We start from the raw sequence: 6000 nt of genomic DNA, 5'->3' as shown, positions 1-6000 counted from the left end.
GTTCTAGACTGGACACCATGTGAAGGCAGGGACTGGGTCTATTTTGCCCCCTCTAGCTCCAGCAGCCCGATGAATGAACGGGTAAATTCACCTCCTTCTGCACTGGGGTGGCCCTTCCTCTCTCACTTGGCCCATGAGCTTTTCAGTGTGTTAAGATATCACAGGGGAAAAGAAGCTATTGCCTTTCCAGCCATCCTCATCTGTTAGAGGAGGTCACGGAGAGGACGTGACTGTCGGCTGATCCACGAGCTGGACCAGGGCAGTCGGAGGCCGCTCACCCCCGCCCCTGTCGTTGGAATGTACATTCTGCCCACCTTTTTCCACAGCTGGAGCCGTTCTCAAGGATGCAGCTTTGAGAGAGCAAGGTGGCGTTGAGACCATCTGGATGGTGGGTGTGACTGAACCCAGGTAAGGCCTTTGTGTAAACGTTTAAGAGTCTGGCCAGGGATGCAGAGATCTCCTCCTCCGTGTACGAGCGCCAGTTTCAGATTTCACCCGGGGGGAGACTTGCAAGGTTCCTAATCATCATCATCCCAAGTACTCACATCAGCAAAACACTGTGCACTATCACCATTGGTTGGTGCAGAGGCTGTTACGGAGCAAAGCGCCCCTTGCCCAAAGCCACATGGAGGCCAGATACTGTGGAGGCCTTCCGCGAAAAGAAAAAGCTTTATTTCAGGGCGGTCAAGCAAGGAGACAGGAGGCAAGGCTCAACTCTGTCTCCCCATGGCAGAGTGAGGTGGCTATTTAAGAGTCAGGGTTCTGGGACGAGGAAGAAAAAGGATGAGAGAGGCTGGTTCCAAAGTTTATTGACTAGCTGAACTCTTAACGCGCAGGCGCAATCAGGTTCCCTTAACGCGCAGGCGCAATCACAGGAGACCTGTGATTCAGGTCTCCGTGAGCCGCGTGTGCGAGTTTTAGGCGAGCGGGTATGAAACAGGTGGGGAAAATTTGGATTGTGTTGTCAAAAAGGTTACCCATTGGACAAGCAAGCTTATTCTAAACAGACTCTGATCGGCCACATAGGTTCAATCCAGTTTTAGCCAGTTTTGTTGCGTTGTAAGCGGAGAGGTTTTTTTTTTTTTCTTTTTGCGGTACGCGGGCCTCTCACTGTTGTGGCCTCTCCCGTTGCGGAGTGCGCAGGCTCAGCGGCCATGGCTCACGGGCCCAGCCGCTCCGCGGCGTGTGGGATCCTTCCGGACCGGGGCACAAACCCGTGTTCCCTGCATCGGCAGGCGGACGGACTCTCAGCCACTGCGCCACCAGGGAAGCCCCGGAGAGGTTTTTAACAAGCTGTTGCCTTATCTGCTGTTCTGTAAGACAAGCTCAAGAAATTCTGTTAGTCATCAGTTTCTGTTAACCCTGTGGGGCACGTCTCAAGGTAGGGGGAATTTATTTCATCAACATTTACCAACTTTTTCCTTTTCCTCTTTTTTTTTTTTTTTTTTTTTGCGGTACGCGGGCCTCTCAGTGTTGTGGCTTCTCCCGTTGCGGAGCACAGGCTCCGGACGCGCAAGCTCAGTAGCCATGGCTCTTCAACTGGTTCGTTCGGCCGTGCAAATGTTCTCACCACCCCATTACCCCCTTGCACTCTCTCTCTCTCTCTCTCTCTCTCTCTCTCGTCTTTATTAACAATCAGGTATGATTGTTTTATCATTATAGAGGTAAAGGGGCATTAAATGGTTCTGTTTCTTTCTTCGTTTTTGTATCACTTGCAGAAATTGCAAAGCTAGAAAGATTTTCTTTGCTCTGTTTTCTCTCTTCCCACACTAGCTCTCTGAAAGCATGTTTTTGTTTTTTATTGTATATTCTATCATCTGGGACCTAGAACAGTGCCTGCTACACAGTAGGCATTCAGAACACATATGATGAATGAGTGAATTTATTTCTGAATCATTTAGATAAATTAGGAGAGTATGCAGTTCATCCTAAAAAGAAGCCTGAGGACAGATGTTTTATACAGGAATGATATTTAAATATTTTAAAAAGTAAACCAATCTGTGAATAGATAACTATTAGTTATAATTAATTTAGCAACTAAATAAATACTTGAAATGAAATAACTGTAAAGTTACCAAAAAAATTCAGTATTTTGTCTTGTCCTATAACACCTCTCAGGCTCTGGGTTTTGAAAGTACCAATTTCCTGAATTAACAGCTAGTTGATTTTTGTCTCAAAGATAATATTTTACATGTATGTGGCACTTTAGAGATTACAAAGCTGTTTCTTATATTGTCACACTTGATTATTATTCAAACTAAATGGAGAATTTCCCATGCTTTTAAGTCAGACTGTATGCTGTTGGATATAAAAGAAATAAATACTATGTCAGAATATGCTAGTTAACTTGGAAGATCTGTTTCTCTTTCCTTAGAAATAAGAACACTGCTTTTACACAGGGCACAGATCAGACATCTAAGAATCTATTTTTCTCAGCTCCCTTACAGCGCACTGTGAATATGTGGCTAAGTTTTTATCAATGAGATTTAAGTGACATTGTGAACAATTTCCTCCCTTAAATGGAGAAGACATGCTCTTCTTCATCCTTTCCTACATCCAAATACCTGAAATGCATTTGTGATCGCTGGAGCTTTTTCAGTCATTTTAGACCAAGAGGGAAAAGGCCACAACCATGTCCATCTTATCCCCCGTTGTATTTTCAACACTTAGCACAAGACATAGCATATAGTAGCTATAAAATTTAATATTTACCAAATAAATGAATAAACATAATTTCCTTGATTATATTCTTTCCTGCCTTTATTTTCTTCTTGGAGAAGCTTTGGCCAGCTATATTCTAAGGAAGTAGTTATAATACTAGAGGTATTAAAGGTCCACGTTTGCACAGTCCTATGCCATGCCATAGATCATTTTTAGCCATTTACACAATTAACTAGGTTTTTTTTTTAAGTTATAGAATTATTTTGAAGTCCCCATTGTAGTTCTTGGGAGAGTTACTGCATATAAGGCTTTACCATGACATAAGGAGCTTGTGCAAGAGAATTTATATCAGCTGAGAGATCTATAAGGTTAGGACTAGATTCTCACAAATCTCCAACAGTTTCAATAAGATAAGTTGGGGAAAGTATGCAGGTGACCTAAGGAGACATTAAGTACAGTTGGAGCCAGAAGGTAAAGGAAGATTAATCTCTGGAGGGAACTGAGGTCTGCATTGGGGTGTGATTCAGGGTGGGCTTCTGTGTCCTGGGCTATTGTATACGCAGTAGCTTTTACCCTTAGAGTTCTTACAGGTGTCATTCAGTCACTGGTAATTCCTGTGATTTTATGACTAACTTTACTTACTTAAAAACTACATTTTGATAGTAGCTGTCTCTGGTTGTCATTACATTATTGTTTTAAGATGTAAACTATATTAAAGCTTTTGGGAACAGATATCAATACATTATATGGTTATTATATTTCCAAATGATCATTTAGAATATCCTAAACTTACAAACTTCCAAAATTCCTTTAAAAATTGCTTGGTTAGTGTAGTATCAAAAAGATCTGAAGGCAATATTTATACAAAGTAATAGCATATCTTTCCTACCTTACTGGTTTGAAAGATAAGAGTTCAGCGACGTGCCGTAAATTGCTTAAAACATTATACATACCCAGTCTTACTGGATCCCAGGTGGACTCATTGCCTCATCTTTATAAAGGATGGATTTTTTTTGACATGTGTTTAATGGTGGTATTTTTTGTAGTAGCTAATGCTGAGATTTCAGGAGAGAAATTTGGTGCTGGAAATATATTTACTATACTTCTGGCACATAAACCAAAAGCTATTAGACTTTAATGGTTTTTTTCCCTAAACTTTTTATAGCCTTTCATTTTTAATCGCTGCCAATCTGCTGATTTTATTTTAAGTAGATACTTCAAGACTGTGCTTTCTCAAAACAGACAGATGTATCATTAAATTCCCTCCCAAATTACACATTAGGCAATGTCTTTGTGTCTTTGTTCATGTGCTACTGAGGTATTTGAATTTGTTATAATCTGGAGAAGAAAGAAGGCCAGAGAGGTGATTGACAGAGCAAAGAGCTCTGTAATTTAAAATTGATTGTTCTGATTGCAGATGACTTTGTGAAATGCATATTAGCCAAAGTGGGGGTGATAACAGCTTTATGTGCTCATGTTGGCAGGTCACTGTGGCACTGTTTTGCTGCAAGAGGCTAGCGGAAGAGTCCACACCAGAAGTCTCTGGAGTTGCTTTCCTGTCTATTAATCATCTCTTGATAGAAACCGGTGAGGGATAATTTGGGTAACTCTCAAATGTGCCTTTTCAATTGGGTTATGTAGTAACTTCCTGTTAGTGCTGTAACAAATTACCATAAACAAAGAGGTTTAAAACAACACAAAATTTAGTTTCTTACAGTTCTGGAAGTCAGAGTCTGAAGTGGGTCTTACTGGGCTAAAAGTAAGGTGTCAGTAGAGCTGCACTCCCTATGGAGGCTTTAGGGAAGAATTTGTTTCCTTGCCTTTTCTGGTTTCTAAAGGCTGTTTGCCTTCCTTGGCTTGTGGCCCTTTCTCCATCTTCAAAGCCAACAGTGTAACATCTTCAAACTTTCTCTTACTCTGACCTTCCTGCCTTGTGATCACATTGAACCCACAAGAAAACACAGAATAATCTCCCCATCACAAGGTCCTTAAGTTCATCACATCTGTAAAGTCCTTTTTGCTATGTAAGGAGACATTTTCACAAGTCCCAGGGATTAGAACATAGACATCTTTACAGAGGCCATTATTCTGCCTTCCACAGATTATTTAAATCTAATAATGCATATTAAGGGACTTCTGTATGTAAGCCCCTTTTCTAAAGCTGAGAGCCCATGATAGACTTCCATCGTTGTTCCTGAACCACACTGTCTGGAAAGCCATCTTTTTACCAAATGAGTCTAGTTAATGGTTTTAGTAAAGGAAAAGAAGTAGAGATTATCTTGAAAAGAGGGGCATACCTTCCAATAAGGGGAGCATCTAAGTAAATTGAAGCTCCATGAGAACGACATGCATATCGTTGCCCATTGCCCCCACCCCATGATACACAGGACAGCGATACCACATCCTTGTTTTTGACCTTTTTTTTTCTCATCCCATGAAGAAAATTTGAATCCATAATCTCAGAATTGGGTGAGAAAATGTTCCGTGGAAGGATATCTGGTATACCATGGTTATCATGTTTACGGTTCACCTGCGTCAAAGATGGAGGTTAAAAAGACAATTTGGTGATCTTCAGATAAAGCATCTCTAGACGGGAAAATATGAAAACTAGCACTGGAAGCCCTCATAATGGGGATGATGGAAAAATTCCATCAACTCTGGCAGCTGCTGTGTTCTGAGAATGTTGTGGTTTACCGAGTTGTGTGAAATGACTGTGCCTCTCAGAGTAAACAAAGCTACTGAGGAGAATCTAGCTGGTTCAAATGACAGAACGACAGAAGAAATGCAAGCCCTGCATTTTATGTGCAGCCTGTCATTGGAGAAGCCTTTGCATCGTTATTAGCAAGCTGTACTAACTCCTGAAAACGTGCTGTTTCTAAAACTGTCCCCACTTTTGGGACTAAATGTTCTTTCTGTTCCTTTTACTGCCTCCAGCTACATTTAAACGTCCCTTTAGTACCTGAAGTTTGTCATGTGTTGGCCACTTCGGTTTTTGCTGAGCTGAGCAATACTCTGTTGGGTTTTGGAGGCTCCTCAATCATTTGCTTACTGGAGCGCCCTTGTGGCCACTGAATGAGGTTTTCTCTTTACCCACCAGGAAAAGATAGACATTTTTACATTTCTTTCCAGTTTCTTGGGACCTTAAACCCAAAGATGGATCTGTGCGGGCCTCCCTGTGCGTTGCCATCACCAGAGTCATCTTAACTTTCTCTCTGGGGACAGAGTCAGATACCTGATGCCAACATGGGGGGCAGACAGGAGTCGATGTTCTACTTTTAAGGTAGTTTTGTCTCTGCTTTTTCTTTTCTCATGTCAAGTTAAGAAAAGGAATTGATGTTT

At 41.5% G+C, this 6000-nt stretch overlaps 1 long non-coding RNA gene across 1 annotated transcript in view; it reads left to right on the top strand.

Moving 5' to 3' along the window:
* The first annotated feature begins 956 nt into the window (after window positions 1-956).
* Window positions 957-6000, top strand: part of LOC109547831 (uncharacterized) — a 75847-nt gene continuing 70803 nt past the window's right edge. Inside the window, exons 1-2 of the long non-coding RNA XR_002173760.3 lie at window positions 957-1381; window positions 4146-4248. This is a non-coding gene — a long non-coding RNA (uncharacterized lncRNA). The remainder of the gene's footprint in view (window positions 1382-4145; window positions 4249-6000) is intronic.

Source organism: Tursiops truncatus, chromosome 4 (assembly GCF_011762595.2).
Source record: "Tursiops truncatus isolate mTurTru1 chromosome 4, mTurTru1.mat.Y, whole genome shotgun sequence".
Taxonomy (NCBI): domain Eukaryota; kingdom Metazoa; phylum Chordata; class Mammalia; order Artiodactyla; family Delphinidae; genus Tursiops; species Tursiops truncatus.
The sequence above is the reverse complement of the archived record's forward strand: the minus strand, read 5'-3'. Positions and strand labels throughout refer to the sequence as shown.